The sequence below is a fragment of the Terrapene carolina genome, unplaced genomic scaffold (genome assembly GCF_002925995.2).
Source record: "Terrapene carolina triunguis isolate 2854851 unplaced genomic scaffold, T_m_triunguis-2.0 Scaffold68, whole genome shotgun sequence".
Lineage (NCBI taxonomy): Eukaryota > Metazoa > Chordata > Testudines > Emydidae > Terrapene > Terrapene triunguis.
Window position 1 is genome coordinate 9,038,411 of NW_020664419.1, and position 19,487 is coordinate 9,057,897.

Sequence of the window (19,487 nt, forward strand, 5' to 3'; positions counted from 1 at the left end):
AAAAATTGGGATTACAATGGAAATGCCAAGCAAACAGAGCCTTCGCTGTAACAGCGCTGCTGGCGCCTCTAGAACACAATCACAAAATGGCAAAACATATTGGCGCCTCCTGTATATGCAATTGAAATATTCACTCAGTGCTGTCTCTTCCTGTTAATTGCTGTGTGGAAAGCGGGCCCCTTACAACCTCTTTATCTGTCTGCTTCAGGAGCATTGCCTACCTCTGCGCTCTCTCATGGGGTGCAGTTGGCTAGGCTGCAAGACACACATGCCAAGCTCTGAGAAGGAGCTGGTATTTTTTTTTCCCCCAGCAGTGGCATCTGGATCTTTGTTTGGCTTCTTGTCTGGTGCCTTGGCTGGTTCTCTTCTTGGCTTTGCGGGGCTGTGGAACAGCTTGCGTGCATCGTCTTGGAACAGGCTCACTGCTACTAGACTAGTTCAGAATCGCTATTTTTTCTTTTTTCATTTCACTAACCCTTGCTTGTCAGACGTTTGCTCACTGAACACATTTTTCAGGCAGCCCCCTGCTTCAATAGCCTTTTTACCATGGGCGGCAGTGTGGAATAATGGATGAGGTGCTAGACTGGGAATTGAGAGACCTGGTTTCTAGTCCCTGTCAGCAACTCACCTGCTGCATGAACTTCTGCAAACCAATTCACCCCTCCCTTTCCCATCTCACCCTTTGTCTGTTCTATTTAGATCATGAGCTCTTCAGGAAGGGAACTGGCTCACTATGTGATTATACAACTCCTAGCTGTGCATAGTGCCTGTGCAGTTACACAAAGGGGCCCTGGCTTCTAGGTGGTCATGTAATACAAATAATAAATAGAATTAAACCGCAGATGTAATCATAAAAGTGAGTGTAAAAATGGCTCCTCCTTTCTCAAGAGACCTAGTTCCTGTCTGCAGCCAGATCCTAAACTGGAGCTATGCCAGTTTACACCAGCTGAGGATTTGGCCCAAAAATTGTTTTTAGTGCTGCTAAGCACGGCAGTGTCCGTGCAGCTACAGAAGTTTAAGCTGGATTCTATTCCACCTTGTATCATTACCAGAAGTGTCGCTAAATCGTGATTGCAGAATCCTTATTAGCAGTGATGATATGAGAGAGTGAGGAAGAAGCAGATCACAGGCTGGGTTTTGCAAGGTTGGCAGAAAAATCATATTTTTGTCTTAGGCTAGGTCTACACTACAGTGGGGGGTCAACCTAAGATACGCAACTTCAGCTACGTGAATAGCGTAGCTGAAGTGGCGTATTTTAGGTCGACTTACCTGGCTGTGAGGACGGCGGCAAGTCGACCGCTGCTGCGCCGCTGACTCCGCTACCACCTCTTGCCACGGTGGATTTCCGGAGTCGACGGCAGAGCCATCAGGGATCGATTTTATCGCGTCTTCACTAGACGCGATAAGTCGATCCCCGATAGACCGATTGCTACCGGCCGATCCGGCGGGTAGTGAAGACGTGCCCTTAGATTGGGGACTTAGTCATTAAGAAATAATATAACACTTTTAATTTATATACCACCTACCAACAAAGGACCACAGAGGAGCTTTACAAACATGAATTCCCAACCCCCATCCTTTTATGCTGGCTAATATCGCCCACAGTATACAAATAGAGAACTGAGGCACAGATAGATTAATTGACTTGCCCAAGGTCACACAGCAAGTCAGTGTCAGAGCAAGGTGGAGTCTTCTGACAGCTTTAACGTCAATGTCAGGGCTTAGGGTTTGAAACTGCATTGCCTTAAAGTGCACTAGGGTTTACCTGGACCAATTAATGTGCAACACATTAGTGCACTTTAGAAATCACACCCCTTGTAGAGCCCACTATTTTAGACAAGCCCTTAAAAAACAAAGCCATTTCTTTGGAAGCTGAGCTATTCAACTGTATAGTTTAACTGTTGATAGTGAAGGAAATGAAAATCACTCTGCGAGAGAGGAAGAAAAAGCTTTTAATCTCCCCATAAGATGTTCTCTAGATTGACATGACTAGAAATACGAATGGAAGAGTGTAATTAAATAAGGCTTGCTAATGTTGCTGTTCAAATTAAACATTTTTTAAAATGTAAATAAAAAGACAGATAGACAAGGCTCAGCATGTTATAATTTGCATAGCTGTTAATCAAGGAGGATTAGAAAAACATATAATATAGAAGTGCAAGGGATGGCAATATTTGATCAAGCAAACTACTTTAACTACCCAAGTTTCATTACGGTCATACCATTATGATTTGATACAAAAATACATGAGGGGGACAAGACAGCACCATGGGGAATTTTTCAAAATCTGCAGGATTTGTTGAAAGTTTTGTAGAACTTCTGGTTTTTTTTTCATTTTGGCTTCCTCTTGGCCCCATCCTTTGGAAATTACAAAGAAGATCATTCTAAAGATATTTATCAACTCAAACTGTGAGCAAAAGCTGTAAACAGGACCAAAAGCCAATAGAAATATGCCAAAAATTCTAGCCAAGTCTAGCTATAGAACATTATGGAATAATAAAGCAACACGTAGAGCAGACTTTTGAAAGTGGAGCCACAATTTTTAAATGAGCACAGCACCCACAAGCTCCTAATGAGATTAAAAGAAGGAAGGATTTTTATTATTTGTATTACAGTAGTAAAAAAGAGGCCTCAAGTGAGATTGAAGCCCCACTGTGGTAGACACTGAACAAACACAGAGGGTTGGTCTACACTGGGGGGGGGGAGGGGAAGAATCAATCTAAAATACTTCGATTTCAGCTACGCTATTTGCGTAGCTGAAATCGAAGTATCTTAGTTCGACTTACCTGGGCGTCCTCACGGTGACAAGTCGACCGCTGCGGCTCCCCCGTCAACTCCGCTTATTCCTCCTGCCAAGGTGGAGTATGGGCGTCAATTCGGGGATCGATTTATCGCGTCTAGACGAGACGCGATAAATCGATCCCCGATAGATCAATTACTACCCGCCGATCCAGCGGGTAGTGTAGACAGGGCCAGAGTGAGAGACAGTCCCAGTCCCAAAGATCTACCAACCTAAACAGCCAAAGCAGACAAAGGTTGGGTGGGAAAAAGAGAAGTAAAGCAACTTACCCAAGATTGCACAAAACCCAGGTCTCCTGACTCCCACTCCAACGCTCTAGCCACGTAATCAGGCTGGCTTAGCTGAGTTGTTCGGTACTGAACACTTGACACTTTTGACCACGTCATTTAGATGCCTATCCGAGAGCTCTTCTGAAAAAATGGCTCCTAATATTTTAGTAGAGGCCCACTTTTGAGGGAGCTGAAAGGCAACAAGGATTGCTCATGGGGCCCCAAAGCCTTTCACCTCTATAGTGTTGCTACAAGTGCGACCCTAGTCATATCACTGCTGCTTCCTGCTCTTTTGAAGGCTTGCGTGAAATGCATTGATAGTCTCAGTCAAGATCCTAGCAGCAGGTTATCATCAATACTGTACTGATATAGCCTCCCTGACAGTTAAGCACTTGAGAATGAGACTGCCTGAATGGTTTTAGTTTGAAAAATAAACCAACTCAACCTTTGACTTTTTCCTCAAAGTGCTTCTTTCTAAATGTTTGGATCAGATCGAAAGACAGGCTTGTTGTTCAAATGGTTAAAGCTGACATGTAAAGGTAAAAACTTGGGTTTGTATTTCTTTCTGCTTCTCCGTGGATATACACCAAGGGCCTGAAATGTGTGCGTTACCTGAGAAATATCAGGAATGTGGTTTAAATTCTGGTCTTTCCTGCTTTGCTGGAGGATTTTATTGGAAAATCTAGAAGCTTTCTTAACTGATAATGCAGGGGTTTTGAATATTGAACAAAAGAGCTTTTCCTCCAACCCTTTGTTTTCAATGGGGCTTAAGAAAGATACCCACAGCTTTGAGTATCTGGTTTAAAAAACCCAACACATTTCATTCTTCAATTATATTTTATTTGAATTATTTCTCTGATGTCATTATCTACCTCTCTTCCACCCCATCATAGTGTCTCCCAGGAAAAACAGTGTAAGCAAGACTTGAAATTCTAACTTCTATTCCATTCATGTTCGTATACTGCCCTCATCGCCATAGCATCTTAGTGCTTTAGTACCTTCTAGGTTATCTAAAAGATTGTCTAAAGCTCGAGGATGAAGACCATGGTCAACAACTATGTTGCTCTGGTAGAGTGGAACTCTCAACAATAAGAGTAAAGTTAGTTTGTGAAGAAGACGGAACTTTCTCCAGGGCTGGGCAGAGACTGTGGGATGAACTCCACCTCCCCAGAACTAAGGACCATTACAAACCTCCCCACCTTCCATTCCAAGTGCAAGGTGCATTCCTTTGACCAGGACTTCTCCAATGTAAACACATAGCCACAGACATATTTATATTCAATGGGGGGAGGGGGAAAGACATCCAACCAAAACAAGACACTCCACTGCACATACTTCTCCCTCTGGGGACAGGAGGAGAGAACAAGCAACACACAACAGACATGTGGCCATGTTGCTTAATGCACTACTCAAAAGTGCTCAGATAAAGTGATGACTGGAGTACAAAAAAGAATATAGAATAGTTGAGCATTAAGTGACATGACTAACATCTGCCGTAGGCAGTTCTTCCTTTCTCCTCCCCAGGGGAAAACTGTATGGGGATTTATTCTTTTAGCTGAGAATACACACACACACATCCCTACCTGTTTTATTTATATTAGCAGTGGCAAGGTTACAGAAAAGCATCTTGGATGTAGAAAGGAAGGTGGGAGCCTTGTGGTGGTCTTTCAATTCCACAGTAGTTTATTATAGAGCAGGGGTCTGCAACCTTTGAGAAGTGGTGTGCCAAGTCTTCATTTATTTACTGTAATTTAAAGGTTTCGCGTGCCAGTAATACATTTTACATTTACAGGGGCCGGCGGAGGGAACCCCAGACCGGCAGTGGCCTAAGCGGCTTAGCGTGCGGCCTTTGGCACACGTGCTGCAGGTTGCCGACCCCTGTTATAGAGCCTTGGCCCTGCCTCCTCTGAAAGCGCTGTCTCCTGCACAAAAAGACAGTTAACTGTTCCATAACTGGTGTTCTTTGACATGTGTTGCTCATGTCCATTCCACATTAGGTGTCTGCGCTCGCCAATTGCACCAGTGCCGGAAGTTTTTACCTCCTTTCCCTCCGTAGGGGAGCAGCTCATAGACTCATAGACTTTAAGGTCAGAAGGGACCATTATGATCATCTAGTCTGACCTCCCGCATGATGCAGGCCACAAAAGCTGACCCACCCACTCCTGGAATAATTCTGTCCCTTGACTCAGCTGTTTAAATCATGATTTGGGGACTTCAAGAGGCAGAGAATCCTCCAGCAAGCGACCCCTGCCCCATGCTGCGGAGGAAGGCGAAAAACCTCCAGGGCCTCTGCCAATCTACCCTGGAGGAAAATTCCTTCCCGACCCCAAATATGGCGATCAGCTGAACCCCGAGCATGGGAGCAAGATTCTCCAGCCAGACCCTCCAGAATGGCGCCCACATGTTCCTTCTTGCCGGAAACTGCAACAATGGGGAAGGAGGGCGGGTCATCGAATGTACATGAGCAACACACCTCAAAAAAGAAAAGACAGTTACCTGTTCCATAACTGGTATTCGAGTGCTTGCTCATGTCCATTCCACATTATGTGACTCCAAGCAGTTCCTGTGGAGGCGGGTAGGAGTTCACGACTGCACAGTTTGTAATACAGCTCTGCCTAACCCAGCGTCATCTCTGGCCTGCTAAGTGATGGCATAATGAGTGGTAAATGTGTGGACAGAGGAACACGTCATGGCTCTACAGAAGTTCTGGATTGAGATGTGCGCCAGGAAGACCGCCGAAGACACCTGTGCTCTAATCGAATGGGCCCTGACAATCGGCGGCTGCAGGACCTTTGCTAGCTCGTAATAGGTCTTTATGCAAGAGCTGATCCAGTTGGAAATCTTCTGCGAAGATACAGAAGGCCCATCATCCTATCAGCTGTAGCGATGAAGAGCTGGGTCGATTTATGGAAAGGCTTGGTACTCTCCAAGTAAAAAGCCAAGGCCCTCCGGATGTCCCGCCCATGCAGACGCCTGTGCCTTGGGACAGAACACTGCAGGAATACGTCCTGGCTCATGTGGAAGGAAGATACCACCTGCGGTTGGAAGGCCGGGTAGGGCCGCAGCTGGACTTTATCCTTATAAGACACTGTGTAAGGCAGTTCCAAGGTTAAGGCCTTAATCTCAGACTCATCTTGCCGACGTCACTGCCACCAGGAAAGCGACCTTCCAGGACAAGTAGAAAAAGGAGCAGGAGCCCAGCAGCTCAAAAGGAGGGCTGGTGAGCCTGGAGAGGACCAAGTGAAGGTCCCACTGCGAGACAGGGGCCCGTACCTGTGGGTAAAGCCTCTCGAGGCCCCTCAGGAACAGTCATGTCATGAGAAAAGACCGTCTGACCTTGGATCGGCCGGTGGAACGCGGAGATGGCTGCAAGTGCACTCTGATGGAAGAATGCGCCAGACTCTGGTTCCTGAACTGCAGTAAGTGGTCAAAGATGGACTCCATTGAAGAACACGAGGGAGAAATGCCACGCTCCAATGCCCAGCGGGAAAACCTTGCCCACTTGGCCAGGTAAGATAGTCTCGTGGATGGCTTCCTACTTCCCAGGACGACCTGCTGGACCTCCTCCGAGCAGGTACGCTCCCCCGGGTTCAACCACGGAACATCCATGCCGAGAGGTGTAGAGACTCAAGGTTGGGATGTAGGAGCCGACCGTGATCCTGTGACAGCAGGTCCAGACAATAGGGAAGGGACCGGGGGGGGCCACTGTCATGTTCATGAGCGTGCTGAACCAGTGCTGGTGAGGCCACACAGGCATGATCACGATAACCTGTGCTTTGTCCCTCTTGATCTTTACTAGGATCCGGCTGACCAGAGGGATCGGACGGAACTCGTACATCAGACCCTCGGCCCATGACAGGAGGAAGGCATCGGAGCGGGAGCCCTTGCTCAGGGCCTGCCGGGAACAAAACCGATGGCACTTTCTGTTTCGCCTAGTGGCAAACAGATCTACTTGGGGAGTTCTCCACCTCTGGAAGATCATGCAGGCCACCTCCGGGTGGAGCGACCAGTCATGGTGAGAGGAGAAGTCCCTGCTGAGGTGATCTGCTAGGGCATTCCTGATGCCGGGGAGGTGACCAGCTTCCAGATGGATGCTGTGGCCAATGCAGAAGTCCCAGAGACAGAGAGCCGCTTGGCAGAGAGCCGACGAGCACCTTCCTCCTTGCCTGTTGATGTAGAACACCAAGGCCGTATTGTCTGTCAGGACTCTCACCACTTTGCCCGACAGGTGCAGCAGGAAGACCCTGCAGGCCAGCCAGCCTGCTCTGAGTGGCATGACATTTATGTGTAACGTTGCCTCCTCCAGGGTCCACATCCCCTGGGTCCAGAGATGTCTGAGGTGTGCCCCCCAACCAAGGCCCGAAGCATCTGACACTAGCTCTGGATGGAGCAGGACTGTCGAATGGGACTCCTTCCAGGATCTTCTCGCCATAAGTCCACCACTGCAATGAGTTGAGAACCGCCGGGGGAATGGTGACAATCTTCTCCAGGTGGTCCCTGGATTGGGAATAGGTTGACGGCAGCCATTTCTGCAGGGGCCGCATGCGGAGCCTGGCATGGCGGACCATGTATGTGCAAGCTGACATGTGGCGTAACAGGCACAGGCACATCCTGGCCGTTGTCAGGGGAAACACAGACACTTCCGCAATGAGGTCCATCAGGGCCTGAAACCTGTCTAATGGCAGGAACGCTCTCGCCCGGGTCGAGTCGAGCATGTCCCCGATGAATTCTATCCTTTGAACTGGAACTAAGGTGGACTTTTTGTGGTGACCAGTAGTTCCAAGGAGCAGCACGTGGCTTGTAGTACAGCAACATCGCATTGGACCTGAGCCCTGGAGCTGCCTTTGACCAGCCAGTCGTTGAGGTACAGGTAAATCTGGATACCCTGACGCCTGAGGTAGGCCGCGACTACCGCCATGCACTTGGTAAATACCCTTGGTGCTGTAGCCAGGCCAAACAGAAGGATTGCAAACTGGTAGTGGGCTGAATCCACCGTAAAATGGAGAAAGCGTCTGTGTCCTGGGAAGATCACTATGTGAAAGTATACGTCTTTCAGGTCGAGGGCGGCATACCAGTCTCCCGGATCCAGGGAGGGAATAATGGAGGCCAGGGAGACCATGTGAAACTTTAGCTTCTTTAGGTATCTGTTGAGGTCTTGCAGGTCCAGGATAGGTTGCAGACCACCCTTGACCTTTGGGATCAGAAAATACCGAGGAATAGAAACCCTTGTTCTGGTAAGGAGGCGGGACCTCCTCCACCACCCCCAGCTGTAAAAGCCCCTGGACCTCCTGCTGGAGGAGACTCTCATAAGAAGGGTCCCTGAAGAGGGACGGGGAGGGGGGTGGAAATAAATTGGAGGGTGTAGCCATGTGCCACTGTACTGAGGACTCAGCAGTCCAAAGTTATCACCGACCACGCTGGGAGGAAAAAGGAAAGGCGGAGGGTGGGGGTGGGTGGCTCGTGTGCGGTCTATAGCCCTTGGGCGTTTTGTGCAGCCTGTCGGGGCTGGCTCCCTTGCCCCTGAGGTAATTGAGGTTTGAACCGCTTACGTGCCAGGCCCGGAACGTAGAGCCCCAGGGCTTTTAGGGTGGTTTGGAAGTCCTTCAGCTCATGTAATTTATTGTCTATCTGCTCCGCAAACAGGTTCTAGCCATCGAAGGGGAGGTCCTGAATCAACTGCTGAGTCTTGGAGAACAACCCAGAGAGGAGCAGCCAGGACGCTCGCCGCATGGAGATGGCAGACGCCATGGTGCGGGCGGGGGAATATGCCACGTCAGATGCCGCTTGAAGGGCATCCCTGGCAGCAGCCGTGCCCTTGTCGAGGATTGCCCGGAATTCTTTACGGGAACCTTCCGGGAGGGCATTCTTGAACTTCGCCACGGTTTGCCACATATTAAAGTCGTAGCAACCAAGGAGGGCCTGGTGGTTGGCCACCCTCAACTGTAAGCTAGATGAGGAGTAAATTTTCCATCCAAACAAGTCCAGTCTTCTAGAGTCTTTATTTTTGGGGGTAGCTCCAGGTTGCCCCTGACGTTCCCTGTGGTTAACTGCCTCAACCACCAGGGAATTTGGGGCAGGATGGGTGTCAGGATCCCACACACACACACACACACTCTCTGAACTCTGGGGTACAGATGTGGGGACCCACATGAAAGACCCCCTAAGCTTATATTCTACCAGCTTAGCTTAAAAGCTTCCCCAAGGGACAAATTCCTTTCTTTATCTTTGGACAGTATTGCTGCCACCACCGAGTGATTTACACAAAAATTCAGGGAAGGGTCACTTGGAATCCCTATCCCCCTAAAATATCCCTCCCCCAACCCCTTCACCCCCTTTCCTGGGAGGCTTGAGAATAATATATAAACCAATTGGTTATCAATGTGAGCACAAACCAGACCCTTTGTCTTCAGGGCACTGAAGATCAATCAGGTTCTTAAAAGAACTTTATTTAAAGAAAAAGTAAAAGAATCACACCTGCAAAATCAGGATGGAAGGTAACTTTACAGGGTAATAAAAAGATTTAAAACACAGAGGATTCCCCTCTAGGCTCAGCTTCACAATTACAAAAACAGGAATAAAACTACCCCTGTAGCACAGGAAAATTCAGAAGCTAAAACAAAAGATAACCTAACGCATTTCCTTGTCTACTTACAATGTTTGTGGTTTTATATTTATTATTCCAGGTATATTTTCAGGAGATGTACCTGCTTGGTCTCTCCCTCTGTCCGGAGAGGGAACAACAAAGAGAGACCCCAAACAAAACCTCCCCCCCCCCAGATTTGAAAGTATCTTCTTTCCTCATTGGTCCTTCTGGTCAGGTGCCAACTAGGGTATTGAACTGCTTAACCTCTTACAGGTAAGGCAATTCAGTACAGCTGCTAAGGAGGTGTTTTATGTTACTCTTTCCTCTATATTTATGACAATGGGAGTAAAGGTATTTGGGCCCTTAGTCGGGACAAAGTATTTACGCTTTGCCCGTTTGGAAAGGGGGGGTAGAGAGGAGGGGGTTTGCCACAAGGGCCACCCTAGCAGGGGCTGTGGAGGAGAGGACGTCGAACAGGGAGTCCACTTGCTCCTCCAACTCCTCTGCCTGCAGGCCAAGGTTGGACACGATGCTCTTCAACAGCTCCTGGTGCACTTTAGCATCATCCTGAGGAACTGGGTGAGGGGGCTCCGTGATGGCCTTGTCCGGTGACGATGAGGAGGAGGCCGGTACTGTGGGTTTGATGGCTGTTCCCCTTGGTCCACATGGACGTATCCCCTGGGGTCTCAGGAACAGGAGGGAGTTGGGTCGTTGAGGCCACCGGCCTGTCCAAGGCCCCCGACACTGAGAGGGCAAGCTGGGAGGGCTGGGTGAACTGCCACGGGTTCCTGGGGTACCACGGGGCCGGCCACTGGACCTGGGGCATGTTTCAGTACCGACGATGCAGACAGCACCGAGGATCTGGGAGGCTGACCCACCAATGTGGAGCCTTGTTCCGTACCGGAGCCATAGCTGGAGTGATTGCTACCCAGCAACCAGGATCACGGGAGCGACAATTCTGTGCCTGGCGATAATCACAGTCGCACATAGAGGAGGACCTGTCCGATTAGGACGTGCACCTGCATGGGGACCCCAGTGACCAGCGGTGCTTGGCAGATCCGTGACAGAAGACTGGCAAGCCAAGCCTCGTGCTTCAAGACCGATACTGGGATGAGGAGCGGGACCTGGAGGTATTGCAGGCTGGGTGCTGGCGGGATTTCCCCGAATACAGTGACACCCATCTCAGGGATCATTAGCAGGGCCCAGAGCTCTGGTCTTTCCATGGCTCCAGTCTTTTCTGGGATTTGTAACAATGTTCTGGTGATACAAAGGGCTGGTCCCAACATTCCTGCCAGGGACTGCGTGCCTCCATGGGTCTGTGCCAGGTAACCGGCAAGGTCCGTTGTCCAGTGAATGTAGAGGGCTCCGATGTGTCTACCTCCCTAACTCCAATGCATGACGACTTCGAGTGGGTGAACAATGGCGGACGGAAAGGTCCTAAGGTGGGCTTACCCCAAGGTCTGGGCACTGCTGGGCCAGTGTGGGCAGCACCGGGAGTGTCAGGATCTCCTGCACAGCCTGGAGCACGTCAGGCGTCGACAGCACCTGAAGCTGACGAAGGCCCGCCTCTGTGTCTGGGCTTCCAGGCAAAGAATGGGATGGGCTGCATTGCTTGACATGAGCTGAGGCCCAACTTCCTAATGGGGGAGGTGAGCCGCCCAGCACGGGTCTTAGCTTGCCCCCAGCCCTGTCCTTCCCCTTGTGGGGAGTAGGAGACCTTCCCCTACTGGCCTTCTTCAACTTCTTGGCTGGGGATCGGTGCTGGCTCGTCAATGTCGTGGTGCTGGGTGCCGAGTTGGAACCTCTGCTCCGGGGCCGGAGTGGGTGCTGAGTCCATCAGGAGCGCTTTGAGTCTGATCTCGCGCTCTTTCTTGGTCCTAGGTTTAAAGGACTTGCAGATACAACACTTAGCACTTATGTGCCCTTCACCAAGGCACCTGAGGGTGTGTCTGCACTACGAAATTAGGTCAATTTTATAGAAATCGATTTTATACAGTCGATTGTGTGTGTCCCCACTAAGCGCATTAAGTCGGCAGAGTGCATCCACAGTACCGAGGCTAGTGTTGACTTTCGGAGCATTGCACTGTGGGTAGCTATCCCACAGTTCCCGCAGTCTCCGCCACCCATTGGAATTCTGGGTTGAGCTCCCAATACCTGATAGGGCAAAAACATTGTCGCAGGTGGTTCTGGGTACATGTCGTCAGGCCCCCCTCCCTCCCTCCATGAAAGCAACGGCAAAAAATCATTTCTCGCCTTTTTTCCTGGGTTACCAGTGCAGACGACATACCACGGCAAGCATGGAGCCTGCTCAGCTCACCGTATGTCTCCTGGGTGCTGCTGACAGATATGGTACTGCATTGCTACACAGCAGCAGCAGCAGCAGCTCCTTGCCTTTTGCAAGTTAGCAAAGATGGTTAGCAATCGTACTGCTCCGTCTGCTGCTGTATCCTGGTTGCTCCTGGCCGACCTCAGTGATGTTGGTCGGGGGCGCCTGGGCAGACATGGGTGCTCCTGGCCGACCTCGGTGAGGTCGGTCGGGGGCACCTGGGCAGACATGGGTGCTCCTGGCCGACCTCGGTGAGGTCGGTCAGGGGCGCCTAGACAAAAATGGGAATGACTCCAGGTCATTCTCTTCTTTAAGTTTCGTCTAATGGAGATTCAGTCCTGCCTGGAATATCATGCCAGCTGGAGGCTTCTGCTCTCCCAGTCGGCAGCACCGCGTGGTCACGCCTACCCCTAGCTCCCATGGCTAATGAAGCCTGGACAGTAGTAAGGAGCAGTTCAACTATAGGCTGAACAAGTGCAGAATGGTGGTAGAATGTGCCTTTGGACGTTTAAAAGCTCGCTGGCGCTGTTTGCTGACTAGGCTGTTTGCGATTAGATTAGAAGAGCACAGCAAGGTGCGCTGCGCATCACAGAGGCTTTGAAAACCAGTTTCATGACTGGCCAGGCTTCGGTGTGACAGTTGTGTGTTTTTCTCCTTGATACAAACCCGCCTTCTTTGTTGATTTTAATTCCCTGTAAGGCAGCCCTGTAAGCCATGTCGTGAGTTGCCCCTCCTTCCATGAGAGCAATGGCAGACAATCGTTTCGTGCCTTTTTCCGCACAAGACATACAACGGCAAGCATGGAGCCCGCTCAGATCACCGAGGCAGTTATGACCACTGTAAACACCACGCATTATCCTGCTGTATATGCAGCATGAGAAACTTCAAAAGCAGGCGAGGAGGCGATGGCAGCGCGGTGATGAGAGTGATGAGGACATGGACACAGAGTTCTCTCACAGCACGGGCCCTGGCAAAGGTACATGATGCTCACATCTTCAGGAACTCTGGTCTGTGTGAAAGGCTGCAGCAAGGGACTTACTTTCCAGACCAGAAAATAACCGTTGGGGATGTTGAAATGCCTATAGTTATCCTTGGGGACCCAGCCTACCCTTTAATGCCATGGCTCATGAAGCCGTACACAGGCAGCCTGGACAGTAGTCAGGAACTGTTCAACTATAGGCTGAGCAAGTGCAGAATGGTGGTAGAATGTGCATTTGGATGTTGAAAAGCGCGCTGGTGCAGTTTACAGACTCAGTTAGACCTCAGCGAAACCAATATTCCCATCGTTATTACTGCTTGCTGCATGCTCCACAATATCTGTGAGAGTAAGGGGGAGACGTTTATGGCGGGGTGGGAGGTTGAGGCAAATCGCCTGGCCACTGATTATGCGCAGCCAGACACCAGGTTGTTTGTGATTAGATTAGAAGAGCACAGCAGGGCGCGCTCCGCATCAGAGAAGCTTTGAAAACCAGTTTCATGATTGGCCAGGCTACAGGGTGAAAGTTCTGTTTGTTTCTCCTTGATGAAAACCCGCCCCCTTGGTTCACTCTACTTCTCTGTAAGCCAACCGCCCTCCCCTCCCCCTTTGATCTCCGCTTGCAGATAGGCAATAAAGTCATTCTTTATTAATTCATCACACAAATGGGAGGATAACTGCCAAGGTAGCCCGGGAGGAGTGAGGGAGGAGGGAAGCACTGGGTGGGGTGGCGGAGGAGGGAAGGAAAAGGCCACACTGCACTTCAAAACTTATTGAATGCCAGCTTTCTGTTGCTTGGGCAGTCCGCTGGGGTGGAGTGGTTGGGTGGCCGGAGGCCCCCCCACTGCGTTCTTGGGCGTCTGGGTGATGAAGCTATGGAACTTGGGGAGGAGGGCTGTTGGTTACACGGGGGCTGAAGTGGCGGTCAGTGCTCCTGCTGCCTTTTCTGCACCTCAACAATACGCAGGAGAATATCAGCTTGATCCTCCAGTAGCCTAAGCATTGCTTCCTGCCTCCTCTCATCACGCTGATGCCACCGATCATCTTGATCCCGCCATCTCTCCTCTTGCTCCTGCCACTTATCCTCATGTTCATTTTGTGCTTTCCTGCACTCTGACAGTGTCTGCCTCCAGGCATTCTACTGGGCTCTTTCAGTATGGGAGGACTGCATGAGCTCAGAGAACATTTCGTCGCGAGTACGTTTTTTTCACCTTCTAATCTTCGCTAGCCTCTGGGACGGAAATGATATGCGGAGCATTGAAAAATTTGCAGCTGCGGAAGGAAAAAAAGGGAGAGTAGTATTTAAAAAGACATTTTAGAGAACAATGGGTAGACTCTTTCACCGTGAACCAAGCTGTTAACATTACATAGCACGTGTGCTTTCTTTACAAGGTTGCATTTTGCCTCTTATATTGAGGGCCTGCCGGTTTGGTGTGAGAGATCACACACGCAGGGCCAGCGGGCAACAGAATTTGGCTTGCAGGCAGACATGGTAAGCCAGTGTCTTTTGGCTTCTTTAACCTTCATAATATGTGGGGATGGTTTCAAACAGCAGCGCTCTCATTTCCCATACCAAGCACCCATTGTGTTGGCCATTTAAAATGGGTTGGCCATTTAAAAGGAGAGGCTGCGGTTTTCGGGTTCAAGTGCACCACAAACCCAACTAACCCCCCCCCCACACACACACCCCCAATTCTCTGGGATGATCACTTCACCCCTCCCCCCACCGCGTGGCTAACAGCGGGGATGATTTCCGTTCAGCCACAGGCAAACAGCCCAGCAGGAACGGCCACCTCTGAATGTCTCCTTAATAAAATTCCCCTATTTCAACGAGGTGACCCAGGGAGTACATCCAGGAGGGCTTCACTGAGATGTCCCTGGAGGATTTCTGCTCCATTCCCATACAAGTTAACAGACATTTCAAGTAGCTGTACTGGCCGCCAATGCATCCCAGTTCTTCAGGGCAAATTAATCATTAAACACACTTGCTTTTAAACCATGTATTATATTTACAAAGGTACACTCACCAGAGGTCCCTTCTCTGCCTTCAAGGTCCCAGAGCCCACCTTGGGTGGGTTGGGAGGGTACTGGCTCCAGGGTGATAAACAGTTCCTGGCTGTCGGGGAAAACCGTTTATCCGCTTGCTTGCTATGCACTCTCTTCAACTTCCTCCTCCTCCTCATCTTCCTCACCCCCAAAATCCGCATTCCAGTTGTGTGAGAATCCATTGACGGCGTCCAACGCACAGGGGTGGGGTAGCTGTAGAATGGCATGCAGCTCATCATAGAAGCGGCATGTCTGGGGCTCTGACCTGGAGCGGCCGTTTGCCTCTCTGGTAGGCTTGCCTGAGCTCCTTAAGTTTCACGTGGCACTGCTGCGGGTCCCTGTTATAGCCTCTGTCCTTCATGTCCTTGGAGATTTTTTCAAATATTCCGGCATTTCATCTTTTGGAACGGAGTTCTGATAGCATGGATTTGTCTCCCCATACTGCGATCAGATCCAGTACCTCCCATTCGGTCCATGCTGGAGCTCTTTTGCGATTCTGGGACTCCATGGTCACCTGTGCTGATCAGCTCGCCACACTGGCCAAACAGGAAATGAAATTCAAAAGTTCACGGGGCTTTTCCTGTCTACCTGGCCAGTGCAGCTGAGTTGAGAGTGCTGTCCAGAGTGGTCATAATGGAGCACTCTGGGATAGCTCCCGGAGGCCAATACCGTCGAATTGCGTCCACACTACCCCAAATTCGACCCAGCAGGGTCGATTTAAGGGCTCTTAAAATCTATTTCTGTACTCCTGATCCCCTCGTCGGGAAGGAGTACAGAAATAGATTTTAAGAGCCCTTTAAGTCGACAAAAATGGCTTCGTCATGTGGACGGGTGCAGGGTTAAATCGATCTAATGCTGCTAAATTCAACCTAAACTCGTAGTGTAGACCAGAGCTTAGACAGCTACTAAGCAGATCACTCACGGGCATGGGCCATTTGCAGTAATTGCAGAGCTTAAAGCCTGGGACCCGGGGCATGCACTGTCCCCCGGCTAAGTCCCCAACAGGACTAACAAAACTCTAACTAATGCTAAGGGCTAACTAACTCAACTACTAACTATGTACACCAACTTTACAAGAACGCTAGTAAGAGCAGCAAATGTTTTGTGCACCGTCACTGGCAGCAACAAGGAACTGAGGGTTGGCGGAGCCAGCGGCGCCCATTATACCACGCCATGCGGGCGCCACTCAAGAGCCGCTCCCCTACGGATACTGCTGTAACTTCCAACATCGGTGCATGTGGCAAGCACACACATCTAATGTGGAATCAAGTATCAGTGGGTAGCCATGTTAGTCTGTATCCACAAAAACAACGAGGAGTCTGGTGGCACCTTAAAGACAAACAGATTTATTTGGGCATAAGCTTTCGTGGGTAAAAAACGCACTTCTGGGACTCCTTGTTGTTTTTCTAATGTGGAATGGACATGAGCAAGCACTCAAAGAAGAACAAGTTTTACCCTTGTAGCAGATGATTCCATTGTGCTTGAGCAGCAGATTTGATTATTGCAGTCCTCCTCCCGGAGCCTTACATGATCTATTCATGTAATAAACAGAAATACAACCTCCCACCCCATACACACACACACACACACACACACACACACCCCATACACACTTTTTTTTTTAAATACAACATTTTAGGCCTTTGATTTTACAAAGCATAAAGGAGTCAAAAGAGGCATAAACCTAAATCTTGTTCCTTCACAGGTCCCCTCCAGCTTATTACTGGTTTCTGTGAACATTCGTTGATTTCCCATGTGTCTATCCTTAGCCTCTGAGTTTGATGTTTCCTTTTCTACATCCCCATCAGCGATACTAAACGCAGTCCATCTTCTACAGAGACAGATTTGGTCTGTTGGCTGCTCAGTCACGACCATCTAGTCTCATCAAAATTCACAGCCAACATTTATTCAGTGTGTTCAGTTATTTACAAGCTACACAAAAACTGAACATAATGCTGCTGGTGAGGGGGGAAGAAATATAGTTTTCCCTTCAAATTCTCTCTTATGTCCCCACTATCTTCCATCAGTCTGAGTCTAAGCTGTTTGCAAGAACCTCTTGAAATGAAGACTCGAATATTCAAAGATTAGCCTTTGCCTGTACTGCACTCTGTATTCTACTGGAACAATTGGTAAGAGAAATGTTATTCAGCAAGAGATTTTATGGAAGATGGAGGACCAGGTGGCACAGTGGGTTGGTACATTAGCCTCTTGGCTCTGGAGACCTAAATTATAAAGTCTGATTTTTTCAAAACCTAATTTCAACCTGAGAGAGTGGGTTCATTTAAATGAAATGCACAGCATGTGCTTCTCCACCATCCTCTGTGGTGCTGTGGAGTCACCACTCAAATGTAGGGTTACCATATTTCCACAATCAAAAAAGAGGACACTGGGGGGGAGGGGAAGCCCCGCCCCCGCCCCATCCACTCCGTCCCACTTCCCACCCCAACTGCTCCCCTCAGAACCCCAACCCCCCCTGCTTCTTGTCCCCTGACTGCCCCCTGCTGAGAACCCCCCACCCTAACTGCCCCCCTAGGACACTACCTGTCCCCTGACTGCCCCGACCCTTATCCACTCGCATGGGTGGCAGGGTTGTAGAAATTTTGGTGGTGCCCAGAACCCCCCCCCACCTGCCTAAGGCTCTGGGAGGGGGGTTGGGTGGGGGGAGGAGGTCTGGGATGCAGGTCCTGGGCTGGGGATTAGGGTGCAGGAGGGGTGCAGGCTCTGGGATAGAGTTTGGGTGCTGGGTGCAGGCTCTGGGCTGGGGCAGGGGGTGGGTGTGCAGGAAGGGGTGAGGGGTGCAGGCTCTAGGATGGAGTTTGGGGGTGGGAGGCAGTGCAAAGGGAGGGGGTGCAGGCTTTGGAAGGGAGTTTGAGGGCAGGAGGGGGTGTGTGGGAAGGGGGGAGGGGGTTTGGGAGGGAGTTTGGGGATAGGAGGGATGCAGGGGTGAGGGCTGTGGGTCTGAGGATGAGGGGTTCCTGATGCAAGAGGGGGCTCAGGGATGGAGCAGAGGATTAGGGTGGGGGGGGGATGAGAGCTCTGGTTGGGGCTGGGGATGAAGGGTTCATGATGCAGGAGGAGGCTCAGGGCTGGGGCAGAGGATTAGGGTGCGGGGGGCTGAGGGCTGGGGCTGAGGGGTTTGGGGCGTTGGAGAGGCTCAGGGCTAGGATGGAAGGGCAGGGTAAGGGCAGCCTGTCTTCCCATTAGTGGATGGGGAATGCTAGGACCCGGGGGCAGCAGACAGCAGTTGCTGCTGGCTCTGGCAGCACAAGCAGGCAAGGGAGAGGCAGGCAGGGAGGTGGGGTCCACGGGGGGGGGGGACGCGCGGGGGGGGCCGGCAGAAGGAGGCCAGGGACCCATCCAACACTCCCCCACTCCCTGACTGCCCCCCCCGACTCCCCTTACCATTCTGGCTCCATGTGTAGGCAAAACACGCTGCCCGGTGGGTCAGTTTGTGTGTTACACAGGGCTGCAGACAGAGGGAGGGGGGAGCAGGGGAGGGCTCTGGCTGCTGGAGGCCAATGGGAGCGGCTCAATCGGCCCAGCCGCCCAATCAGCAGCCGCACTCTGCATGGAAGGGAGGGAGGGAGGCGAGGGAGAAAAAAACCCCGGACATTTTAACCTTGTTACCAATTCCTCCCGGACGGCTATTTAGAGATGCAAAAGCCGGACATGTCCGGGGAAATACGGACGGATGGTAACCCTACTCAAATGGATTCTATAATACAGGGTTTGGGCTGACCTGTGTTACAAGAAAAACTGGAATTATTTTGGAGAAGCCCATTAAAAAGTAAAGAAGTCCATGCACACAGTGGCTGTTGAGGGTCTTCACAAGATTTACATGGAAGCAGCTCAGGGCTAAGGGATTATGGATTGTTAAGGCACTAGATCTGAATCCAGGAGATCTGGGCTCGGTCCCTATCTCTGGCACAGACTACCTGAGCCTCTTTGGACAGGTTATTTAATCTCTTTATGCCTCATTTTCCTCATCAGTAGAATAGGCAATTTCCTACCACATAAGCAGTGGGGGGATAAATTCATTTTTGTTTGTGAGGTGCTCAGATACTATTGATATAGGGCCCAGATGAGTACCTGGATAGACAGACTTCATGTACTTGGAACAAATGAATTTACTAGTTTATATTCTCTCTCCACATAATTTTCTAGTGTAACTTTGCTTCCAAGATGGCTCATGTCCTTCTTAAGACCAGAGAGAATGATATTCAGTATGTGCATGTGTCGTTATCACTTAGGTCTAAGAACAGAGCAAGTGTCACAGTGGGACTGGTTGTTTCTCTAGAGTCCTGGATTTTGGTCACAAGTGAAATGAATTAAGAACTTTCAATCTCATGCCCCATGTAAAGACTCTCTCTCCACCAACTACCCTCAGTTCTTTGGTACAATTATCAGATTGCTCCACAGTCATTTGTTAAAAAGATAAGGAAAATTGCCCATTGTTTATCAAACCCCTTTTAAAATTGACTTACCCA